This window comes from Dermacentor albipictus, chromosome 8 (genome assembly GCF_038994185.2).
Source record: "Dermacentor albipictus isolate Rhodes 1998 colony chromosome 8, USDA_Dalb.pri_finalv2, whole genome shotgun sequence".
Taxonomy (NCBI): domain Eukaryota; kingdom Metazoa; phylum Arthropoda; class Arachnida; order Ixodida; family Ixodidae; genus Dermacentor; species Dermacentor albipictus.
The window spans coordinates 40,090,973-40,117,638 of NC_091828.1; the positions used below are offsets into that span (position 1 = coordinate 40,090,973).

At 47.5% G+C, this 26,666-nt stretch overlaps 1 protein-coding gene across 4 annotated transcripts in view; it reads right to left on the minus strand.

The window, feature by feature from the left end:
• The window catches only part of LOC135915231 (uncharacterized), a 50,208-nt gene that overhangs the window by 17,289 nt on the left and 6,253 nt on the right, over positions 1–26,666 (minus strand). The window contains exon 1 of one of the 4 annotated variants that reach the window (XM_070523270.1): positions 19,792–19,855. The exons of 2 other annotated variants lie outside the window; for them this stretch is intronic. The gene's annotated coding sequence lies outside the window, so the exon portion shown is untranslated. Of the gene's footprint in view, positions 1–6,583; positions 7,063–19,791; positions 19,856–26,666 lie in introns of those variants that run through there. One more of the 4 variants, XR_011507883.1, reaches the window with a different exon arrangement.

A 26,666-nucleotide genomic window follows, 5' to 3' on the forward strand; every position in this document is an offset into this window, starting at 1 on the left:
GCCCTTACTCAATTCCCTGCCAAGGGGCCTGTATTGTATTTTGAATAAATAAATATATAAGTATGATTACACAGTGAAATTAGATAGTTATACAGTAAGAGATTTGAATAGGTTTCGATGGTGATAAGATACTGAGGCTGCAACGCTATGTAAGCTCTATTTGGACAGACAATAAAAGGTTTTATCATCTGATAATCCAACGATACCATGCCGTAATGCCCACCAAACTTTTCGCGCGGCTGAGTATAATACTTTACCCAGGCCTCGCCCGCAGATTAAGTGTAGCACGCTTATTCTGTTTTCGAAAACGTATATAGCGGTCCCAGAAAGTGGCCATGGTGCAAGTTGCGCAAACTGACATTTCCAACGGCGGGAACTGCCCAGCGCCAGGCGATCTCCGCAACGCTAGCGTGTACGGCGAATACCGCGCATCATCCGGTACTGGGCGCCCCGAGATGGCACAGAAGACTATACTCATAGCCCAAGCAAGGGATGCGTGGTAAAGAAAACCATTACTTATGTGGCCACTCTAATAAGTGTGAAAATCGCGCGTGAGCTGAAATTTTCGTTGGAATTTCCAGTGTGCACCCCAAAGTTTCCGCTTTGAAAAGTGGTGGCGAGGGGGGGGGGGAGGCAAATGACATACTTTGCCCCGACCCCGATTTCTGAGAATGGCGATCATCCGGTAGATCATCCTATGCGCGCGCACCACCAGACCTGTACGCGACAAAAAGAGAACGCGGAGTTTCATGGTGAAGGCAGTAGCTTTAAGGCAACGATTATGTTCTACAACGCCAGCCCTCCTTTCCATAGCGTGAAGGATTCGGTAAATTCACCAGACAATCTCATGACTTCATAGTTCGCCCTCTTTTGACAACCGGACAGGAGCCTATTTTGTCTTAAATCGCAAACTCGTCAGATAAGACATTCTTGCAAGGAAGCTGTTGGATGGCAACAATACTTCATTCTAACATTCTCCGGATTAGAGTAATTTGCTGAGAAGGCACCTTTCTGATGCATGACACTGCCATTTCTACAAATAATAAAATGATGCAGATCCCGTGCACTGTGGGAATCGATTTAAGCGAAAACATTCTGTGCCGGTTGCTGCAGTTGATGATATTTAGAGCCGACTGTGATGGCGGAAGATTATTTTCTTCTACGTTGACTCTAACACGAGAGCGGCAATTTGATGTTAAACGTAACCTTGCACGCACCACCGCTGTTTGTCTCTGCTGTACGCGAAACTCACAGGGAGAGATGTTTGCTTGAGGCGTTATTGCGCGTTATGTTTCGTACCCATTGAGAGCGTTGAATATTGTCATTCCCTCACGTGGCACATCGCATTGTGGCAGAAGTATGAAATTAGAATTGAATTATGGGGCTGTAAGGCCAAAGTCCCAATCGGATAATGATGCACGCCGCGGTGGCGGACTCCGGATTAATTTTGACAACGTGGTTTGCATTATCTTGTACCAATATCTAATTGCATGTGCGTTTTACATTTCGCCCCTGTTAAAATGCGGCTGCGACGGTCGGGATGAAAGCCATGACATGGAACCAACCCATAGCCGGAAAGCCTATGCAGCAGGCGCGGAAGTATTGATTGATGCGCAACCACTTCCGTAGTGTCGCCTGGACCCTACGTGGTGCTTTAATTACTGGAGCTCCAGTTTCACGCGTCTTGCGTACGGTCGCCGATTGATATATTTGCATGATATTCGCTTTGCAGAAATAGCAGAAAGGTACGATATTTTCAATTTAAGTTTATCCAGTTTCCCCACAACAGTGGTCGTGTATGTAGTAGTAGCATTTCCTATCCTGTTGACGTAACTAACCCCACTCCCCCGCCCTGGCCCCCTGTATGGGAAATGCCTCTCCTCTCGCCTCCTCTCTATAGTTCTCGTTACGTCCCCGCTAGATACGCCCATTAGTAGAAAGCTGCGCGCTGCAGTCTCTCCAATGGCTTTGAAGGGAGTCACAGATAATTACAGCTGTGAACAGGCTATCCTGTCGATACCCAGGGAGCTGCAGGAAGAATTCTACACAAAAGGCTCCCACGAATTTCCCGTGTCGCCTCCTTTTTTTATGCTTCGCACCTGTCATGTGCGCACAAGCTCAGAACCACCCTTCGACGCGTTGTGCCAGATAGCAGTAGAATGAGGTGCAGTGGGAAAGTGGAAGAAAGAAGGAAAAGAAAGCTCGGCTATAAAAGACTCCTTTGGTTCACAGAGAAGGTAGTAGTCTTGAAGCTATGATTGTGTTTGCAACTGCACGTTTGCGATCTAGAGGCGTATGGTTGCGCTATCATGGACACTGACATGGATGTCAATACATTGTATGAAGCAGTCGATAAGGCCATGGCGGATATTAAAAAGAGCAGGCAAGATTTGGCAATATATAGGCACCTCCTGCTGAAGACTTTTTTGCCAGGATTTCCGCGTGTGGAAGAAAAGCCGAGGCAGCCACAACGGGACAGCCCCAACAAACCGCTTCCGCAAATTAAGGGGTGTTCTGGAGATCGCCAACTGCAAAAGCGAGGTGCAGCACGATCGGAAGGTAGGCTGATTTCTGAATACATTATTATTAGGCTAGCAACTGTATGGAAACTACAGGCGCATTTCCGCTATTGGCGTGGTGTTTGTCGCCACGGTCCCTAGGTGTCAGCGAATGCGTGCGGTGATAAGCCGATGATTAAGGCTGAATATCGCGAGCGCAAGGAAGGAAAGCGTAGAGGAAGCAAGCCGTCTTCCGTCGAGGGAGGGGCGTCCTGCTCCTGCAGCAGCGGTATCCAGAGAGGCCGTGCAGACCATATCTTAAAGGAGCCCTTAACTACCACTCAAAATCGGCGAAAACAACATAGTCCACGAATGGCATACTCAGGAACTATACAAAATAATTATTTGCTAAAATTATTTTCTTTCTAGATGGCATCAGCCTACGTAGCATAAGTTGTGTAGTTATTGTCTGCCTCTTTTGCGCTGTCCATGCTATTAGTTTTTTCTACTCTTTTTTCCGGCTGAATTCGGAGTCTTTCGAGTGCTTGTGCTCTGTTGCTAATGCTATGGCGGAAAAGCTTCGTAAGAAAAAAATAGCGGAAATCTCTGCTCTATCGGCTGCCCTGCACCGCAAAAATGTCTGCAGCAATTTTCGAGGGCACAATGGTTACTCGAAAAAATTGGGTAATGTGGGTGTTCCAGCATTATGCGAGTGCGATGATTACACGGGTAAATACGAGATATCTTCGTACACGAGAAGGTCATTTACTGGTAATCACCTGTTTCAACATTTGACTGGGAGTCGGAACACTTGACATTCGGTTTGCTGCGTGCGGCGTGGCACTCTACATTTTACGCAGGCATCCGCACTTTTCGCTCCCGTTCAGTAATTAAAGACTCGCTCGTTGTCTTACTGCTAACCCTATCGTTGAACCGGCATCCCGTAGATTAGGGCGAACATAGCACTCTGCAAGAACATCGCACCTCACCCCGTGGGGAAAGAAAGCTTCCAGATATCGTCGCACGAGTCTGAGAACTAGGAGGAGGCGAGGGCGAGCTCCGTATGCACTTCAAAAATGCTTCCGCAATCACCTGTGAACAAAAGTGAGCATCCAGGAAATTTCTGAAATCTTACTTTATCTGCGATTCCCCTGGGCAAAATGCAACAATAGCCTAACCTGCTGTCCACCTGGCAGGCATTCGTGATTGACCGTACACGGCGCTTTTTTTTTTTCTCCCAGCTGCCACAAAAAAGTGAAATGCGTTGGGGCCACGTTTAAGACCACGCATACTTGAAGGAATGTATGGTAGGCGCAGCGACTAGACTGAATCAAATACACAGATGTTGAGAAAGAGTTTTTCCGAGGTTTGCCTGCATTGTAATATTTAGTGGCGTCACATTTGAGAAATGCTGGAACTGGCCTGAAACAGATAGATATTTTTTGCACCGATGGCGCCAATGGCAATATAACTCTTATGAGATTTATTACTCGTGGGAAATCTTTTGGTTCGAGCACTGCGTAGTAAAACTCGCAGGTGATAGTAATCAGAAAACACTGTGTGACACTTCTAACCTGCCACACCCGTTGTGAATTAGCCTATACATGAACAGTAATGTCCGTTTCCACGGACCCAGCCAGCAGAAAAATTTGCTATGTTCAAGGCTCATTAAAAACTCCTTAATCAATATACCACAGTCTTCTCTTCATAGAACCGCAAGAAAAAGCTTGCTCCATGCTTATTGAAAACTTCAGTGCTTTAGCCTGACTTGTGTGTCACTCATTCTTCTTTGGTATTACGTGACCAAGTATGAGAAGAAAGATCAAATAATAATTAACAGTAGCTAATTTATAAACTGTACATCGGAACATAAACAGTCACGCATAGATGATACGTGATCTGTAGCCCAGAAAAGTCCTAAATTATTGTTCTGCGATGAAGAGCCCGAAAGATATCCATGCATAAGTTTTTATGATTCTGCCCACTTTTATTACAACATATGTAAACTTATAATTCCTTTGCATGCAACATCTCTTTATAGAAGCCTTGCATCACATTTCATTTGAAGGCACAGCAAACTTCATTTGATATGTTGAGTAGCTTTAACGGAAACGCAGTGCACCGAAGTCTACTGCGGCGAAAAGGCCGCTTTTCTTGCTCTCACTGTTTTGAATACCGTCAGGTAACGCTTCAGACAAGGCATTAATAGTAGGTGTAATTGGAAAGCACAGAAAGTGAGCATTTTATTGCATTATGATTCACATCCTTCCCGTGAGCACACACAGCAGAGTGTGGCCTCAAACAATGGCTAAAACGCGGCGTCCCTGCTACAGGAGTGCGGCCACAGCCTTAAAATCGAAAAATGCACTACCAAAACAAAATTAGAACCCCGCGCCACGAGGAAATCTAGAAGGCGGAGTTCAAGCGGAGCCGCAGTGACCCTTCTCTGAAACGCTTTCATTTCAACCCAAGCCTGCTCACGCTGCTCTAGACGCTTTATTTCGTAAAAAGAGTCATTATCGTATACCCGGCTGCTATTCGCCAAAAGCTCACGTCAATGAATAAACTTGTATGACTAAGGACGCTTTTTCTTTTACTGCCTATTTTTATCGACAAAGTTCAGTTAAACAGGCTGAAGTAAGCTTGCATAGGCTTTGCAATTTTTATAATTACATACTACCGGAAGAAGCCGACTATCGTCTAATCGCGCTCTACCACGGCAGCGTTCGTAGCAAATAAACTATGGCCATCCTGCTTATCGGTGTCATAACCGTCGGGTGTTGCCCATAACCACCAGTTTTGAACGTTCAACTGGTCTGAATCCACGCGCAACGTAAGGTCTGATAAAGGTCTGACCAATCTCACGCTTGCCATCGCACGATCATTGGTAGACGCTCCAGCTAGACGCCTTCGTACACTAACTGATAGCGCTCGAAAAATGCGCAAGTCGGATGTGGCGATTGTCTATAGGGCCAGCTGGTGAAGCAACAAGCCGGCACGCACCAAGTAACATTGTCAGAATGCTGCATATGACACTAGGCATGCACTCAAGTCTTGTCAGGGACAAAGCCAAGGCTGCCCACGCGCGTCATGGTTGCATTTAGCTGCGGTTCTGTCGTAGTTTTGATACCATGGCCGCCGCGGGAGTCCCGCGACGTGTCCACTAGTTAAGCGGAACTGAATCGCTGAGGAAATCGAATTTGGTGCGTACCGTGCGCCGAACATTGGGAATGGCTTCGTCGTTAACATCCAGCACTAGATTACCAAATAGAAATTAGCACTGCGCGCCACGCCATTTTGACGGCTGAGTGTTGTGGATACGCCCCGCTCTATCGTAGTCTTCGCTGTGCAAGGTATTGAACAACAAGTGGACGCAACGCGGAGGCCGTGTCTTAATGCCGCTAACTCCGCTTCTGCTAAACACGCCAAAGTACCTTTTGCGTCAAAGTGGTTCTGAAACAGCGTATGTTCTCTTGAAAACTCTTTCTCCACTGCGATTAGGAGCGCTTCAGGGCACCTTTCAAGCGATCTGTGAGGGGGGCAGAGTCTAGGTGCGCCTACGCGTTGTAGCTTTACACGTGCTGTGTTCCCGCCGCTCAGAATGCGTTGAAGCGATGTACAGAACGAGGGTTACTTCTCTCGCTGCGGCTTCCACGCTTCCTCATCTCACAGATTTGACAGCAGGTGGCCGGTGTCATCCAGTGTGATGTGTTTGTTTTTGTTTGTGCGTGCTTGCACCATGCCTGACATTTTTAATAGTAATCAAATCTATTAGTTTATATCGCCGATAAATCTACTATCCTTATTCGCATAGCTGTCTACAAACTTTCTATCGCAATCATGTTTTCGCCTTTCTGGTGAAACCGCGACTTCTTTTCCCTTGTATCAATAGCTCAATCGTTAACAAAATTGCTGACTAGGAGTACATGTAAAATACCAACAATGTTGTTATTGTCTCCGTTTCCATAGGTTTCCAGCTCATGATTGCTTCAAGGATTATTCAAGGAAGCCCATCACATATATTTACGAACAGTAACATGAACGCCTTTTTGAACCACACAATTTTATTTGTGAACAGGGTTTAACAGTAATGAAACGTCGCGTGTCGCATACGGCGTCGGCAGTGACGTTAGCGAATGACTAGTGTCCTAATAGTTCGCGCTCTAAATTTACCCATGAAGTCCATGGCCCGCGACATGCTACGTTTAATCTTCCCTTGAAGCCAAACGAGCTCTGATAGCTGCCTACAGGAGTTAGCGAAAGCTTTTTTTTTGTTTCTAAGTTCTTTCGTCTTGTTCTTTTCTTTCCAGGTGAATCCTTCAGGCCGAAACGGAGAAGGAGCAGCACGCATGATGGCCACCAAACGGAAACCAAGCCTAGTTATTCTTCTAAACAGCAAGGCGATCCAGCATCCAAAAAAGTGTGTCCTTCCTCGCCGATGAGATCAGAGGACTTTGAGTGGTATGAACCCATTCCATGTAAAACGAGCGAGCGGGACTGGCTCCTCGTGGACTTCATTGAAATCCATCCCGATGCCCCTGTGCCTGACCCTGACTTGTCCTTTCTGGAAGTAGCAAAACCTGTATGAATATCCGCTCCAATTGAGAAGTCCTATTCTTTATGTAACGCAGTTTCTTAATTCAGCTATTACGAATACGGAAAATTTTCACTTTGAAACACTTAAATCTAAAGGTAAAATCAGGGGCTTTGGTGTTAACAAAGCAGTAATTATTTACATTTAATAAATCCTCGCGTTTGCAATGCCAAATGCAAATGCGGTGCTGTTGAATAAGAAACTGCGTTTTTGCATTCACTCATCTGGTGGTCCGTGTTAGTGACAATAGAAGGAAACAACAGACAGGGCTTCACCACATTAAATTAGAAGTAGACAATCATTGTAGTCATCATCATCAGCCAGGTTACGCCCACTGCAGGGCAAAGGCCTCTCGCATAATTCTCCATATACCCCGGTCATGTACTAATTGTGGAGGTGCTGTCCCTGCAAACTTCTTAATCTCATCCGCCCACTAACATTCTGCCGCCCTCTGCTACGCTTTCCTTCCCTTGGAATCCAGTCCGTAACCCTTAATGACCATCGCTTATCTTCCCCTCATTACATGTCCTGCCCATGCCCATTTCTTTTTCTTGGTATCAACTAAGGTGTCATTACCTCGCGTTTGTTCCCTCACCCAATCTGCTCTTTTCTTATCCCTTAACGTTACACCCATCATTCTTTCCATCGCTCGTTGCGTCGTCTTCAATTTAAGCATAACCCTTTCATTCATTCATTCATTCATTCATTCATTCATTCATTCATTCATTCATTCATTCATTCATTCATTCATTCATTCAAGCATTCATTTGCTAATTGTCACAACGTACTTGAACACACAGGATGATGACAGCTACGATGGTACTGCGCATGACTTTTGAGATTAGGGGGCACCTACAGCGTATTAAAACTGTTGGGTGTGCAAGAATATCATCCAAGCTTCGTAACCACCAGGAGCATGGATCTGCTGCTTATGTACTTTAGGTTGAAATGTATTCTTAGGAAACTAGACAATAACTAGCCCTGACCATTGATTCAGTAGTTTGTACTCTCTTAGCTAACTTCACGAATGTGAGATTTTGTTGCAGTTGCCTTTCATTATTGTGAACTGTGAATTCATAAACATGAGCGTTAAAAAACAATATACATTCCATAATTTAAAAAGAAACAACTGTATAGATAACATTACGTGGTACACCATTTGATTCAAAACATCTCTAAAGCTTCCCTTCGTATAGAATCGAACATGTGAATGGGTCGTACATAGTGTTTTGAGCATTGCCCTGAACATCGAAATCCTTGATATCGGAAGTTTGGGTCATTGATGTGGACAAGCTGTTGTAAGGATACTTGATGTTCACCCAGTCTGGTCCAAAATGTACCGTGATATGTTCTCTGCAGCAGTGGCATCATTTTTATTTTACAAAACTGCAACAAATGGCCCCCTACTACTCTGGAGGTTACTGTCCAAACCATTCAACATTTCACAAAAGACTTGTTTTTCTCTTGCACGGTGCATTTTGTCGTAGTTCTAAATATGAGTGTTGCCGCGACAATGTCCTAACTTAGACCAGGCGGTACATATTTTAGCGAAGAAGCACCGATATTGATTGGGACAAAGGCAGAGAGGTCATACACATCACTGCTGTTGTGCATTGCATTTTTACTAACTGTGGCCTGCAAGCAGCTGTCGCATTACACTATTCAATGAATCTAGATAGTTCATAAAAGCTTTTAGGGAGGATTTTGCCAGCACATAAGAACATCCTACACTGTAACCATTTAGGAGCTCTGTTGTTCTCTGAATGCTAATAAAACATCCCAAGTCTTTTGGACATCGGGCGTTTCTGGATTTTATTTTCTGAATTTTACATTGCAGGAGATTTTCCATTATTTCTTTAATCTCACCTAACACAGATAAGCCGCCGTGGTTGCTCAGTGACAATGGTGTTGGTCTGCCTATCACGAGGTCGCGGGATCGAATCCCGGCCTTGGCGGCCGCATTTCGATGGGGGCGAAATGCGGGAACCCCCGTGTACTTAGATTTAGGTGCTCGTTAAAGAACCCCAGGTGGTCCGAATTTCCGGAGTCCCCCACTACGGCGTGCATCATAATGAGAAAGTGGTTTTGGCACGTAACACCGCATAATGTTTTTAGCACAGAAAGCATGCTTATCCTTGCAGCGGCAACACAAGTGAACGTTACTTTATTCAGTACGCTACAAAAAACTGCTGCTGCACTATTACATCAAAATGAAGTGTTATGACACATTTATAAATTGCTTTCTTCAGGTGTGGCTGCAGTAAACTGAAATTTTGTGAAATAAAAAGAAACTACAGACTCATCAATATTCTGATATACTTCCTTTCTGTCAGACACTTTAATTTATTTCCCAAAAGTCATGACCGCTGTTCGGGTTCTGCAATGTGTGTGGGCTGCATCGAAGCACCGATGTAGCAAATATGTTCCCAGGGGATCTAACTACCACACGGAACATGTGGTGCAGCATTTCCTTATGGCATCATATGTTGCAGCTAGGATACAAAGACTAAAGCCATTGTTTTGAGCCATTGTTTGCACTTGCGAAACTTTTCAAGTATGTTCTAAATGCCATGAGTTAACTTTGTAACGCCATCTTATTTTTAAATAAATACTGTGCACATTTGTGTACTTCAAGTACAGCATGTTACATGACGTGAATGTAATCGAAGCAATTCACTCTTCCATTTTCTTGAATACTAAAAATAAATGGCAGGCGCCTATCGAAAACTACTGAAGATATAGGAGATGCGCTTGACACATTTTGCATTTGAAACTTGTTGACAGCAGCAGATGGAAAGTTGGGACACTGTTCTGTGCCAGTTTTTTAGGCCTTATGATGTATGGTATTTTACCAGTACTAATAGTGTTGCCTGGAATTTCAAGTGACTTATTCGTATGTAACTAAATACCCCAACCGAATAGGGAACTTTATGCTTTGCGCACCCCATGTTAGAAGACACAAGCCACCGGGCATACGAAAGAAAGCAAAAAGGCATACAAAATAGCACAAGGAATGTGTAGGTTCTTCATATGCAAAGGCGGTTGGGTTTGCAATTCCTAAATCTGTCCGATGTGGCATGGCTGATACTGCATCTAATACTGCTTTGCGCTTCTATTGGGGGTGGTGAGTTACGGAGTCGCCAAGAAGTTACTCTTCTTTAACGGCTGCTGCCGCTGCAAGCAGGCGCGACACTCTGTCCAATCTGCTTGCGCCGCCGGTTGTCCCTCGTTACTAGACCGCCATGTGCGACGACGACGGTAAGCCGTTTGCGAGCTCGCGTCAAAGATTCCAGCGTATCTAGACATGCAAATTTTATTTCTGCTATTGCACGATAATGTGCACTGCTTGTCTTCTGCCAATAAAGTCGCACGTTCTGTTCACTTAATTGTGGCTTGTTTTATGGGCGTCGGTAGAGGCTTTTTGGTCTCCTGGCAATTATAACGCACCAGCTACGCGGCAGCCAAGGCATGAAGGCATGCCGCATAGCCGGCAGGGCAAGGATGGCGCGTACCAGCGTACGCTACCGGCAAAAGGCGGCCATATTGAATTTTGATCTAAAATAAAACGGACTTCCGCTTCCGGGTTAAGCAGCGCCATCTGGCGTCCCCCTAGGTAAGTTTCATGCGCTGCCGGTGCTTATTTTCGCACCACTGCGGAAGGTACTTTTCCGTTGTCTAAAGTTGGTTCTTTATTCCATGGTACGCGTGCTCGCGCGCCGGCAGCAACGTGGGCGTTTGCCGCGCGTCACGTTTTTCATTCGCGGAAAGCGCGCCATGCGGTTCCAGCTAAATGCTTGCAGCCACGTCAATTGTCAAAACGATTCCATTGCCTGCATTTCCAGTGGTGGGCATTGCGCCTAATTTACAGAGCTTTGGTTTAGTGGTTCCGCACATTCCATTTAAATTACAACTATGGGAAGACCACGAGTAGTGCGTACTCCTTAGGCAGAAGCAGCCTATACAGCGAGCGTCGGCGCGATTGACGCGCGTCATTGTAACGCGTGCCCAGCAAGAAGCGTCCTCGCGCCGCCGCGTGCTGGTGCTCGGAGTAGAAAAAAATAAATCGCGCCGCGCGGCGCGTCCACCAATCAGAGTTCAGGTAAGTCACATTGCATTTGGTCACGTCGCATTTCGTTGTTTTTTGGTTTTCCCACCAGATGGCCCTGCTCTCTGCGCATCTCGACGGAACCTCGTTGGCGCAATTTCTTTTTCTCGGCACAACTGGCGCGTGCGTCAAAGAAAACATGCGCTACCATGATTTAGTTCGAGCATCGGGTTCACGCAAAATGGACAAAGCAACCTTCAACGAGGCCCTAATAAGGGAAGGGGAGAAGCGTCGCGCCCTGTAAAGTTGTAAACAAGCAGTGGCCTCTCAGCATGCGGAAGGTACATAGTCGCAGTTTCGCACACAATCTTGCTGCCTGAAAGGAAGCTTGATAAATACACACTTCGGAAAAATATATCGCTCTCTAATTACACTAAGATTATTTCTATTGCAGTTTTCTGTAAGTTTAAGGGGATATTATATATGCGGTAGCAGTGACCATTCATGTCATTGGGAGTTATGTTGCCTGGCAACACGAAAAACGCCACGCGAAATCGCCGCTTCCTTTTTTTCGTGCGGGTGCTCCCGCGTCGGCGGGAACGCCGCCGTTCGCCGCGCGAGACGTTTTTCGCTCGCGGAGAACGCGCCATGCGGTTCCAGCTTGACACTATACAGGCAACCATTGTTGCGTGGAAGATATCAGAGCTGTTCAAAAATAATTTCGTGATGTGCCGTCACGACGATTCCATCTTTTATGCGAAGCATATTACTAGAGCTCAAACCAGCTCCACAGGCGCGGCGGTGTCGCCTTCAATACCACGTGACACCGTGACCTCACGACAGAGGAGAAACGGGGCTCCAACTCGCGCCGTTGCTCGCGGCGTTGCGGCGGTATATAAGCAGCTGCGCTTGCCTCTGCTAGACACTCACGAGGTGAGATGCCTCCTGGAGACAGAGCTGCTCGTTGGAATGAGAAGCGAAGGTTGCGGCGTGCTACAGCGGCTGTTTCTAGGTGGCTTAGCTACGGCGCAGCGACTACGCGCCCCGCATCGGACGCGGTGAGCGTCGAACAACGCAGCGTTCGGCGCGACAAGGGAATGTGCGCCTGAGCAATGCATAGAGTTTCCTACAAAATTACTAGAGGGATCTCTGGCGCTAGTGTCAACGTGAGCTACAGTGGGAGTGGTTGTCCCAGCATGGGAATTATGGGAAGTACATGGATTTGCCTAAACTTCGTCCTTTTGGCTTCAAACAGCTTTGTGACTTTGTAAACTCGTCATTTTCAACAGTTTATTGCGTAATAAACAATTAAATAAACATCATTAAAATTGCCCGATGGCAGGATTCGAACACAGGGATTCTAGTACAGAAGCCTGATATTGAAACCATTAAGCCACGGATGCATGTATCGACAAGCGAATGAAACGCACTTATGAACTTATCGCGGGCATGCCAGTGCTTTGAGACGCTAGAGACGCTTGGCGCGTTTCGATTTGGGTACATAGACAAGCTCAATCGTTGCAATTAATAGCAATTGTACGCGTTCCTGGCGTCTTCTGCACTTCGAAGAATATAGATTGCGCTGAAATATACGACAATAAGATTTATACAGCGTAATATACAAAGCCACAAGAACGTCTGAATCCACAAGCACGAAGATCAGACAAATCCATGTACTTCCCATCATTCCCATGGTAGGACGACTGCAGCGCCAGAGTTCCCTCTAGTAATTTTGTACGAAACTCTATGGAGCAATGCCTCCTTTACTAGATGCCAGCCGCGTTGTCCGTAAACTCGGTTCCTGGCCCTATCCCTTTTCTCTCCTCCGCGAAAAGGCAACGAGCGCTGCTTGTGGCGGACGTCTGCAACCTATATCACGTGCTGCGGCATCTGAAATTATCAGAGTGTCTGTTGCCATCTCCGAGGCCCGCGATAACGCTCGCTAACAGACGCCCGCACATATAAAGCGCCAGCGGAGCATTCAGCCGCCCCGCCCACATCCGCCGGAAGTTGAAAAGGCAACGAGCGCCGCCTCACGGAATTTATGCTGAACTAACTTCAACTAAGGGAACCGCCGCTGCAATGGGAAAGCGAGCAACGCGGCTGGCATCTAGTAAAGGAGGCATTGGCCTGAGCAAGCGCCGCACACCTGAGCTGACGCCGACGACACCGGCTTTTCGGCGACACGAGCTCCTTAACGCTGTCGCGTTAAAATAAAGGCTAGTATGCTTCGCATCCTGGGCTTAACCTTAGCTAAGCCACAGCCAGTTTTTTTTCTCTTCTTCTAAATTCTTATGTTTCAGTATCATTATTTCTCAAGTTGCACCGCACTGTATGTTTATCGGTCTTCTCATCATGCGATTCTTTTTCATAATCCAGTATATTAATCCCTAATGCAAACATGACCATGTGTCATGCCTTTTTTTCAAAATATGCTTCTTACCACTCCGCTTCAATACCGGTGAACATACCAGTGTCTAGCATCAACAAGTTCATAGACCACATGAAGCGTCATGTCACTAGGCGTGCAGCGGGCGCAGGCGAGCGTACGCGTTCCAATGCGCCCGCACGCTCCGCACCACGCCTGGGCGCGTACGGCGTCAGGGGTGGAGGCTGTTTCGCGTGTCGGCGCGCGGCGGCGTGGAGACCTACAACCGCTAGGATTTTTGCGCCCGCGCCGGTAGTAGTAGAAAACATTTATTCACAAAAGAGGAAAGAACTACGGAGAAAAAAAGAAATGTACAGTGAGTGGAGTCTTCATTTCAAAACTCCAGTGGCCTTGGCTGCTGCTCTCGCCTGGATTACCAGTCCGCGCTGGGTCTCTAGGTCTGAGCTGGACAGAGTGGCCTCCCACTGCTCCTCCGGTTGTTGTGTTTGTATGTCTGGCGGTTTGGGGCCCGTACACCCCCACGTGACGTGGTAGGCAGTGGGCTGTTCGTTACACGAGGGGCATGCGTCTTTGTAGTGTTCTGAGAAGAAGCTGTATTTGTGTAAGTTGGTGAAAGTCTTGGTCTGGGGCTGTCTCCAGTCCCGCGCTTCCTGTGCGTTTAGCCCCTTGTGTGGTGGGGGGTAAAGCTGTCGTTGTTTACGCAGATATTGAAGTCTCGCGCCGTAAGCCGCGGGGACGGGGAGGGTGGTTGTGGAATCGAGGATTGTGGCCGCTCGGTTTGTGTGACCTCGAGCTAGCCTGTCCGCGACCTCATTACCCTCCAGCCCCGAGTGCCCCGGGGCCCACGTAATCTGTTGTTTGAGTGATGAATTTGTAGCCAATGGATTAGTCGTGAATCAAGCTAATTTTTGAGGTATTCTGCCTGCTAGAAGGAGCCGACATGCCGCTTGGGAGTCGGTTACTACTTGTTGTTCTCGGTTGGTCGCGTCCCCGTATTGAACAGCCAGCACGATCGCCGCCGCTTCCGCTTCCGTAACCGTACAGTGCGGAATGGAGATACTGGAGACTTCTGTGTAAGTAGAGTCCACCACCACGGCTGCTGCTGCGTTCGATGCACCCTGATAGAGGGAAGCGTCAACGTAGACCGTCTTCGGGCTTCCTCCCGCTGTGCGTTTGAGGTAGTCTACTCGGGCGTTTCTTCTGCCTTCATTGTGAGTTTGAGACATGTTTTTTGGGAGCGGGTCCACGTGTACTGTGGCCCGGTACCGTGGAGGAATGTTCGTGGTCGACTGGATGGTGTCAATGTCCGCCGGGTAGCCGATGCGCTTGAGGATGTGTCGGCCTGTCGCTGTGGAGAGCAGGCGTTCTCTCTGGGACAGGAGGACCGCCTCTTGAATTTCACCCGCCGTGGTTGCTCAGTGGCTATGGTGTTGGGCTGCTGAGCACGAGGTCGCGGGATCGAATCCCGGCCACGGCGGCCGCATTTCGATGGGGGCGAAATGCGAAAACACCCGTGTGCTTAGATTTAGGTGCACGTTAAAGAACCCCAGGGGATCAAAATTTCCGGAGTCCTCCACTACGGCGTGCCTCATAATCAGAAAGTGGTTTTGGCACGTAAAACCCCAAATATTATTATTATTATTATCTTGAATTTCCTCGAACGTGTTGTGTAGTCCCAGAGCTTCCAAGCTAACATTGGATGTATGCGGTGGGAGACCAAGGGCATTCTTGTAGGCTACACGTATCATCGCATTGACTTTGTTTAGGTCTGCTCGGAGCAGGGTGAGGTATGGGAGCCCGTAGGAGAGGCGGCTGATGACCAGCGCCTGCACCAGGCGGATCGTGTCCTCCTCCCGCATGCCTTTTCTGTTTCTGGCCACCCGGCGGATCATCTTAGAGATCTGCTGTGTTGTCGTTTTGAGCAGTTGGATTGTGTGGTTGGCCTTTCCGTCGCTCTGCAACCAGAGACCCAGGATCCGGATGACTGGCACTTCCCGGATGGGAGCCCCGTGTAGGAGGATGCTCAGGTTGCCTGGTGATTTGTAGTTGTGTCCCTGTACGCGGATAACTTTGGATTTGTCGGGCGAGCAGCAGAGCCCGCATCGAATGGCCTCGGTTTCGACGCAGTTTGCTGCCGCTTGGAGCGTGTCTTCCTTCTCAGCTAGGGAGCCGGTGTTTGTCCAGATCGTAATGTCGTCCGCATACAGGGTGTATCCAATGTTCGGAACCTGTTGCAGAGCCCTTGCGACTCCGATCATGGCGATGTTAAATAGGAGCGGGGAAATGATCGATCCTTGTGGCGTGCCCTTGTTGGGCATGTCTTGAGGGTCCGATCTCGTGTCACCCATTCCTATTGTTGCCGTTCGGCTGGATAGAAAGTTCTTGATATATTGGAAGGTGTGCTTGCCGCAGTTGAGGTTGCTGAGCTCCGAGAGAATGGCCTTGTGAGACACGTTATCAAACGCACTTTTGAGATCCAGCGCCATAATGATGTGTTCGCCACCCCTCGGGATGTTGGAGAGAACCTCTTCCTTCAGGAGAAGGAAGGCGTCTTGCGTCGACAAGCCCGACCGGAAGCCAATCATGGAGGGATGGAAAAGATTGTTGTCTTCCATGTAGTGTTGGAGGCGCGTCTGGATGACTCGATCGTAGAGCTTGCCCAGGCACGATGTGATATAGGTCGTAGTGCTTCGATCACCGGCTTCTTGCCTGGTTTCGGAATTACTATGATCTCCGAGTGTTTCCACTCGGAGGGAATTTCATTCTTCTCCCAGAGAGAGTCATTGAGGTACTTGGTGAGGTCCCTGATCTGTGCCTTGCTCAGGTTGCGGATCACGGCGTTGGTAATTCTGTCTACTCCCGTCGCCGTGTTTCGGGTGCACGGTCGGACGGCGGCATACACCTCGGCCGCAGAGATGGGAGCGTCGAGTGCAGGATTTTCCTTGCCCTGGTAGGTCGCCGAGCACGGTGGGGCGGTACTAGTGCCGATGTATTTGTCCCTTAGAGCCTGAAGCAGTGCTGCGTCGTCTCCCGGGAAGAGGTGAGCAATGCGCTTCAGGGTGCGTGTAGATTGTGATTTTGATTTAGAGGGGTCGATGAGGTTCCGCAGAATTGCCCAGGTACGGGAAGTTCCCAGCGTTCCCCGCAGTGACTCGCAGAACTGTTGCCAATTTTGCCGTGCTAGATTGGTGGCGTATGTTTGAGCTTCCTCCGTGAGCTGTACAATCCGCAGGCGGAGGGGTCTGTTTAGGCGTTGCCTTTTCCATCTTCCCACGAGCCGGCCGCGCTTCTGCCATAGCTTGAGTAGGTGGCGGTCTACTTCTGGGACTTCCGGTGTGCGGTGTATTGTTTCTGCTGCTGTTCTGTATGCTTGCCTGATGCCTTCGCTCCAGGCGTGAATAGACTGAATGGGACCTGACGGGAAGGGTGCATTGCGGAATTTGGGCCAGTCTGTGATATGGGCGGTGCCCAGACCCCTTCTAATTTTGGATGATGATATGGACGTGCTGAGTATGTAGTGGTCGCTGCCCAGCGTTTCGCCTAGGTTCGTCCACGTGGCGTCGGCGACATTCTTCGTTAGGGTGAGGCCGGGGCAGGAGTCACGGGTGACACTGTTGCCTTCCCTGGTCGGATATAAAGGGTCGGTGAGGAGTTCTAGGGAAGCTGCCACTCGCGTCAGTAGCATGACGCACCTCACATGACCACGGCAAGCCGACGTCACTTCCGGAAGGACTCTTCGCGCGACGCTCAGGCAAGCCTGGGTAGAGTGGCTTAGCCCGGGCAAGCTCCTCCAGTACCTGGTGATGTTATGCCGATGGTGCTGCAGGTTTCGCCAGGCCCACAATACTCATATTAGGTCGCAGTTGAGCTGAATGACCCACAAGGAGTCGTAAAATATGTTTCCGAAATATAAAAACAAATTTTAAGCTGAAATTATTGTGTTTTCTTGCAATATGTAACACATTGCTTAACATGGCCGTTAAGTGAAGGCTAGACTGCCTTGAACATGGCAAAGCTAGCAACACTGCGCCGCCGCGACGAGACGCGCGGCTACGCGCAGCCATAGAGTTTCCTACAAAATTACTAGAGGGAACTCTGGCGCTAGTGTCTACGTGAGCTACAATGGGAGCGGTTGTCCCAGCATGGGAATTATGGGAAGTACATGGATTTGCCTAAACTTCGTCCTTTTGGCTTCAAACAGCTTTGTGACTTTGTAAACTCGTCATTTTCAACAGTTTATTGCGTAATGAATAATTAAATAAACATCATTAAAACTGCCCGACGGCAGGATTCGAACACAGGGACTCTAGTACAGAAGCCTGATATTGAAACCATTAAGCCACGGATGCATGTATCGACAAGCGAATGAAACGCACTTATGAACTTATCGCGGGCATGCCAGTGCTTTGAGACGCTAGAGACGCTTGGCGCGTTTCGATTTGGGCACATAGACAAGCTCGATCGTTGCAATTATTAGCAATTGTACGTGTTCCCGGCGTCTTCTGCACTTCGAAGAATATAGATTGCGCTGAAATATACGACAATAAGATTTATATAGCGTAATATACAAAGCCACAAAAACGTCTGAATCCATGAGCACGAAGATCAGACAAATCCATGTACTTCCCATCATTTCCATGGTAGGACAACGACTGCAGCGCCAGAGTTCCCTCTAGTAATTTTGTAGGAAACTCATTGCGCGCGGCAACTCGTGCATCGTTTGGGTGCGCGTCCTCTTCCTCCGTCGTGCGCGACGTCGAGTCAGCGCGGCCTGTGCGGACGCATTGGAACGCGCACGTCTGGTTGAGTGCTTTCTGCTACTCACCGAACATTGCAGTCCCCACGCCGTATCAGGAACACTCCTCGCGTCTGTGCTTGCTGCATACGCGAGTTGTAGCCGATGGCTGTTTACCGGTTCTAAGTTTCGCGAGTCAAGCTTCAAGCAGCTTCTTGTCTTGCGGCTGTATGAATAAGGCGGACAAGAGGCTCCGTTACATAGGTCCAGCACTGCGGCACTGCTGCCCGCCTCCAAAAGCAGCCACTACCTATTATAGTGCATTCAAAAGCTGTCAAGCAGATACCCAAGGCGGGAAAGCCTCGCCACCTAATCATAACCACAGCGCAGGTGAGACTTAAAAACTTTCGTTTTCAGTTCGCTTCGGTGCTTCGGATGCAGCCGACGCGGACGCTGCGTCATCCCTCATGCCATGTCACGCAGATGGTGGCGCCAGCATTTCCAGTGGTAGAGCTCGCCCGCAATAGCGAACGCTGCCTCCGTGATCTTCATAGACCACTGCTTCTAAAAATATGCAAGCTGTGTTTGCTTCTCAGAGCCTATATTACCTCAATACAAAAAACGAGTTCTAGTAAAATCGTAGTTGACAATGTAGCTATACAGGCAATGCAAACCGCAAAACAGATTACTGGTTGCCCGCTAGAGCAAAAGAATGGGCGCCGAAAGGAGATGCAGTGGCGCACGTGAGAGAATTAGGTGGTGTGATGAAGTCACCTGATTCATGCCAGGAATAATTTCAGGTTACTGCGAGATGTCTCTAACCTCAAGTGTATGTAAATTAGTTATATGATGGTTGCCAAAGAACCCTGGCTTTTTGTGGGCCTTCTAGCGTATGCAGAAGGACCATCTTCAAATAGATCCTCTAACAGGATAAGTATTGGTCCTCCGACCTTGCCTCACCCGAATTGTTGTACACTTTAACAAATGTGTGTCCACACACATGAATAAACTTTTTTTCGGTGATAAAACCAATCTCTCTGGCTGGGTTTTCGCTGTGCTTTTTGCACACAATGAGAGTGGTTTGATTTCAGTACCGCTGCAATACGACTACAACTCTATGCCTTTCCCCGTGATAAAGGACTCATGACATTTTACACTAGGAATTTTGTGCTTTTATTTTCGTTTGCGTTTCTGCTCAGTGTGAATAAAACTTATTTCTGCTGAGGCAGGTGGCCTGTCGAGCCTCTTAGTACAACTTATGTGGATGCTTCTTTATTCAGTAGGCTATAAAGCTTCTACCTGATTGTTGTATTCATATAGGGGGTTGTGGCCAAGTACTGCACCAGGATGGCAAATCCTGCTCTGGTGACGGAGTGCGCGTTGCTGGTTCTGGTTACCGGGATCAGGCTGCACTCCAGGCCTGTTTATCTAATTTTATCACCACACAGATTTTTATCTTAATCGCGGGGAAAATTGCGCGGCACCGGGGTTAGAGCCACGGTCCTATTGCATGCGAGGCAGATGCTCTACCTCTAGGCCACCCCTGCGGTCACCCCAGCTTGCACCACCAAGCTGCAGGCCACCACAGCTTCACTGCAAGAATAGTGTAAAATCGCTCTCCGGACAAGTTTTGTCGCACAAATGGGCAGAGTAAACTCAGACGTAGAAGGAATGAGAAAAAGACAGGAACAACCACCAATAGATTGGGGAGTGTGCTTTTTGGCAGAAGCCGTAATTTCTTTCCTGCAACAGAGCGTTCTCTAACACACGAGTGCAACCAATAGCAATACAATAATAATAATAATACTTGGGGTTTTACGTGCCAAAACCACTTTCTGATTATGAGGCACGCCGTAGTGGAGGACTCCGGAAATTTTGACCACCTGGGGTTCTTTAACGTGCACCTAAATCTAAGCACATGGGTGTTTTCGCATTTCGCCCCCATCGAAATGCGGCCGCCGTGGCCGGGATTCGATCCCGCGACATCGTGCTCAGCAGCCCAACACCATAATAGTAATACAAGTGTTTGTGAGAAACGCGTGTATGGGACAGAGATGAGCTTGTCACTTTAGCTTTACTCTGTGCCATTCAAGTACCTTTGAATGCCCTTGTATTCAATCCACGCAACCTCAGACACTGACGAATCCTGTGTGGTGCGCTACATCGCAGAAACACACGAAATATGATTTGACGATGTGCAGATTTAGTGCTGAACCCCGCACGTACTCTACAGCTGCACAGACAACCACCAGGTGGATCCAGTTATTGGTAAGCCTTGTTTATTGCCGCATTTTTTCAACATTCTCACTTTTCAAAAAAATGTGGAGGGACATTAGTTAGCTTCAGTCTCGTGAGTAACATTTTGAAAGCTCAATAAGAAAACTTTATTTTGATCTGTGCTTCTGCGGTAATGCAACGCACTGCATTCCATAATGAGGTTTAGTGCCATATGTGAGGGTGAAAGTGTGAATGCTTTCAATATGTTCGGCGAAGTTGCGCAACTTCTCTGGCAAAGTATGTTGCTTAGAATCGATCAGTGGTTTATTCAACCTGCTGCATATAGCACGTGCCAAAAGATGTAAAAACTATGTTTTGACGTAGCGTAGGTGATCAAAATTGATTTCAAAAATATTTTTCTGCAATGCAGCAGCCTAATTTTCTTGTGAGCAATACACACAAAATAAGCCGTTACCATGAGCTAGTTCAATTACCTCAACGTGTGACGCATAGCTAAAGGAACCAAGACCATAAACGCAATTCTAGTACAATGTTTGCTCATGAAATGGAGAGTAACAAGGGCTTGTTTTACAAGGACATGGGAGTAAACATAGAGCCCGAACCGCGAGTAACTGACTCGGAAGAACGAAGTAGCCCATTGTCAAAAACAGAACACCTCATATGCGCTTCATTTATTATATCGTTACGACAGCAGAAGGGCGATAAAACATTTTTTATAAGCTACGGTCTCGCTGGCTGTTTAGGCACCGTCCAATAACGCTGCATTCTGTAAGCTAAGTTCGCAACGGCGAAGGCGACATGCTTTCCGTCAGATTAAGATCTCTGCGAAAGCGCAGCTGATAGGTGATGTCTGCACTGACTGTGTTATTTCTTTCGCTGTTGTTTTATTGAGATAGAACTGTAGATTGTTGTGGTCAAGTATACTTACATTGTGAGGTGCCTCATAAAGAAGCAGTGCCTTGTGGCATTCATTTCCTACAGCGCCAGTGCTCAAAAGGGCCGGCGAGCGCCCGGGCAACTTATCCTGCTTGCTCGACGTAGCCTCTTTAACCGTAGTGAACAGCATGCCCCCGGGGCACTGTGAGAGTGCGTAAGACAAGTCTGTTCATGTCCTTCTGTAGGTTGTGCCATCTACGGGGAGCCGAGAAAAAATTACCGACGATTACGTTACTTCCTAATGCGAAATTTGAGCGCAGCAAATAAGCTGTTTCACCTTTTCGATAGATTGAGGCAAAGAAATCGAGCAACACATGTATGCGCTATCACAGAATTTTTTTTTATTTTTCACACGTATTCCTTTAACAAAGACTCCACTAACAGTTCTTGACAGTCATGAAGGAAGCGTTGTGGTCAGAGAAATAGACTGATATATGTTCGACTTGGTACACCAATGCTTGATTCTCAAAGACGAGATCTATACAAGTGCCTCGCGAGGTTGTCACAGCCGTGGGACGCGTTACGAGCGAGAGGAACGGGATGTTCTCCCGCATAAGTGTTAGGAAATTGCTGTTTCTCTTTATGTCAACATTAAAGTCCCCCACTACTAACGTCGGTGTTAGTAGTGGGGGAGCAGCAGCAGCAGCAGCAGACGGAGGACTTCCATCGGTCGTCTCGCTCATGGCTCAGAAAGAACTCGCAGATAATTTCGCAGTGGCGAACGGCAACGGCAATTTCGGCTCGGGCGGTGCACATATACAGATCCGCCGCCACCGATCTGGCTCTCTGATTGCCACCCCACAGGGGTTGCATTGGAGGAGGAGCGAAGAAAGGAATTAAGTTCGAGCCGGCGCTTTGACAACCGGAGACTCGCAGGAAGAGGGGGGAGGGGGGCGGCGTGTACACCCAGCGGCAAACGATGGGGGCAGAAGCGCGCGCAGCAAGCGGACAACACGATAAAGGGAGGAGGGAAGAGATAGCAGCGACTGACTGATGCCGCTGACGCCGATAGTGAGTCAACCCCAGCTGCGGAGTTGGTTTCAGGGACAACGCCGCCGATGCCGACACAAACAATATGATACCCTCGCTTCCGCAGCGCTAAGAACCAGGTCTAGCCGTGGGAAGGTGGTCACGTATTCGTCGACGTGCCGGGGCCTACGTGAAATAACCGGCGCGTCGGCAACTGAAGAGCACCCTATCCGCCACACAAGAACAGGGGGGGGACCCTTTCCTCCTCTTTCTGCATGGCGGCGACGGTGTTCTGTGCAGTCACGTTATCTTGACTCTCTAGCGGCGTCAGCGGCATCCAGCGGTATCAGTCGGTCGCTGCTAGCGCTGGGGGGATGAAAGGGGGGCGGAGCTGGTTACGAGGCCGACGACAACGCCGACGACGACGCGAAACCCAGGAACGGACGCCAAAGAGCTGCGCTCTAAAACGATGATGTGGCATGCATGTTACCATTTGTAAAACAGAGTTGTAGCTAGTGTACAAGAATCGTGGTACATTGCTATGGCAACACATGCTGCCATTGGGTTACAAAGGGTTGAACTTGTTTGAAAGCATCTAATAATACAAGAGGCTCCCGTGATCACCAGAAAAGATTAGCTTTGATGCCACACTTACACAACATGCTGAATGTCGGAGCACCCTCTTCCATAACATGGAATTTTTCTAAGTTTCTGAACATTAGTAATTCATTTGCTCATGATAGCCAGGCCTACTTGTTTTGCACAATGCAGAACAGCTGCTGCGTGTGAAATTTTTTTTTCATGTGGCAAACTTGTACAGAGGGACTTTGGGTACTGTCAAACTAATAGTCGGGGAGTATTACAAATATGTGAAAAGCGGATGTCTAGGTTGAATGAATATGCACTGTGACGTACGTTTCTGGCATGTCTTGTTGTGTCCTGCCACAAATACTACACGGATGGTCACTGCGGCGCAAAGAAACAAGCATGCGTCCACATTATGCAAGAAAGTGTACCGCCTGCGCAAGAAAATTGGTTATTCATCTAGTCAAGCTTGCACATTGGATCTTTAGATTGAGCAACGTCATTTGCTGTTCATGTAGGGTACCACATTTACAAGAAACTATTTTTGGATGTTATCACCTGTGTCTTGTCAGCCCTGTACATCTTTGTGGTTTTTAAGGCGTAAGCCTTTAATGGCTCATGAATCGGTTACCGGAAGAAACTTCTCAAAGCTTTCTCTCATAGCCTGTCGTCGCGTGCGCTTTCCCTGCGATTTAGACTGCTTGAATTTAACAAGGTTTTCTGCAGTTCGCTATCGGCGAAGAATGTGCCACGCTTTGTTTTGCTTTTGTAGCAATAGCTACATTACGCCAGGTTTCCTCAATTTCGCCGTCACCACACTTTAAACCGTGGCCGCACTGTGACGCCACACCACGGCCGTCGATTCTCCAACAGTAACGTGGAAAGTTGGGCTAGTTGGTGTGTGATCATGGTACCTTGGTGGTGAAGCAGCGCACAGACACGGACACAGTGAAGAGAAAACAGGAAAAGACGACACTCGCTGCACTCGCAACTATTTTATTTCGGAACACATACTTCATGTTTATATACCCGCGCACCCTCGGGCGTCAAAGCAAATCAAAGCAAGATTAAAGGTTTTTTTTTTTTTTGAAATCATTTGCCCGCGCACACTCGGGCGTCAAAGACATGGCACTTATCTATGCTGATGTGCAATCTTATCGTAGTTTGTTGCAACCCGAACAACCGTTTTTATTACACGTTTTCTCTCCTCTTCTTTTTAGTGTACTTCCAAAAAGGCAACCTCACCGTGGCTTAGATGAACAGATGGCTGACTAATGCAACCCTCTCCCCTCTTGTGAATATGAAAGGCTTCGATTATTTCCCTGGTTAGCTGATCCTTATGGTGTGTTAAAACTGTCGTATCATTGTAAAGTGGCCAGCACCCATGTTGTGAGCAGTGCCCCTTGATATGGGAATGAATGTTTCCCCCCAGTGACCTTTTGTGCTCCAAAAGTCTCGTGTTTACACACCGACCCGTTTGGCCGATGTATACCTTCCCACACGATATGGGCAAACAGTAGACTACAGATGACCTGCACTCGACAAGTTTTTCTTTATGCTTGACTGTGCACTTACGACCATTTACTTTTACTTTTGTTGAAACTTTACGATCCAGTCCGGCACATATTTTTCCGAGTTTGTTAGGCGCTGAGAAAACTACTCGTAGACCATATCTGCCACCGACGTTTTTTAAGTTATGCGCATGTACTCTGTACATCAGCGTATAAGTTGATTCGTTATGTGCGCAATGGCTATCAGAGAGAGCGCAACAGACAAGAGACTGACAGCAAAAAAATTGTGTCACTACCATATGCACACAAAATTGCGCATAACTTAAAAAACGTCGGTGGCAGATATGGTCTACGAGTAGTTTTCTCAGCGCCTAACAAACTCGGAAAAATATGTGCCGGACTGGATCGTAAAGTTTCAACAAAAGTAAAAGTAAATGGTCGTAAGTGCACAGTCAAGCATAAAGAAAAACTTGTCGAGTGCAGGTCATCTGTAGTCTACTGTTTGCCCATATCGTGTGGGAAGGTATACATCGGCCAAACGGGTCGGTGTGTAAACACGAGACTTTTGGAGCACAAAAGGTCACTGGGGGGAAACATTCATTCCCATATCAAGGGGCACTGCTCACAACATGGGTGCTGGCCACTTTACAATGATACGACAGTTTTAACACACCATAAGGATCAGCTAACCAGGGAAATAATCGAAGCCTTTCATATTCACAAGAGGGGAGAGGGTTGCATTAGTCAGCCATCTGTTCATCTAAGCCACGGTGAGGTTGCCTTTTTGGAAGTACACTAAAAAGAAGAGGAGAGAAAACGTGTAATAAAAACGGTTGTTCGGGTTGCAACAAACTACGATAAGATTGCACATCAGCATAGATAAGTGCCATGTCTTTGACGCCCGAGTGTGCGCGGGCAAATGATTTCAAAAAAAAAAAAAACCTTTAATCTTGCTTTGATTTGCTTTGACGCCCGAGGGTGCGCGGGTATATAAACATGAAGTATGTGTTCCGAAATAAAATAGTTGCGAGTGCAGCGAGTGTCGTCTTTTCCTGTTTTCTCTTCACTGTGTCCGTGTCTGTGCGCTGCTTCACCACCAAGGTACCATGATTCTCCAACAACTCGGCTCGTCGCGGTCGCCGCGCGGCCACTGCTCCAGCCGTTGGTCGTGTTCCCGCGGGGAGCAGAGTTGCGCATAGGTTCGCATAGTTGCGCAGAGTTCTAGCTAATGCCGAGTTCTAGCTAGGAGGCTAATGCCGCGCGGTGTTGCATTAGCTTTTTTGTCTGCTGGTCGCGAGCTACATGCAGCATTGTACGCAAGCGCTGAGCAAGATGACATTTTTTAATGCAGGCCAAGTTTGAACGATTGGCGTTGCCAGAGAGGTGCCAACTCCCCGAAACTTTTAGTTTTGTGTGTCCAAATATACACGCACACATAATGCACACGCACGAATGTACATTTAAAGGATAGGACACCCCTCGGTCCCTCGAAATAGTCTTGACTACACCCGTGGCTCGAACAGCTCAAACGTTCGCGACACGCATTACCTTGCTACAAAAAGCGGTGCAAAATTTTTCTGCATGCATATAATGTTTTCTCGCGGAGGCGGAAAGAAAGACATGTTTTAATGCGTGTTAAAAAAAACCACACGCGTGTGGTAGACAATTATGTGAGCACATTTTCGCTGCCGAAACGAGACGAATAATGAATGTCGCCAACAGAACTATCCTGCCTACAATTATGTCAGTGACTGCCCTTACAAAACTTTTTATAGAGAGTCCATAGACAGTCTATAGATATTTGTCTATGAAGTCTATAGACATTTCTTTGAACTAGTCTATAGACAGTCTATAGACGTATGGCCATACACTTTTTATAGACTAGTCTGTAAAAGTCTGAGTCCATAGACTGTCTATACACTGTCTTTAGACAGTCTATAGACTTACGGCCATATTTTTATAGACTAGTCTATAGAACGTCTAAGTCTATAGATTGTCTATAAACTGTCTATAGAGTTATGGTCATACACGTTTTATAGACTAGTCTATAAGAAGACTGAGTCCATAGACTGTCTATAGACTTATGGCCATACACTTTTTATAGACAAGTCTAGAAGAAGTCTGAGTCTATAGACTGTCTATAAACTTATGGCCATACACATTTTA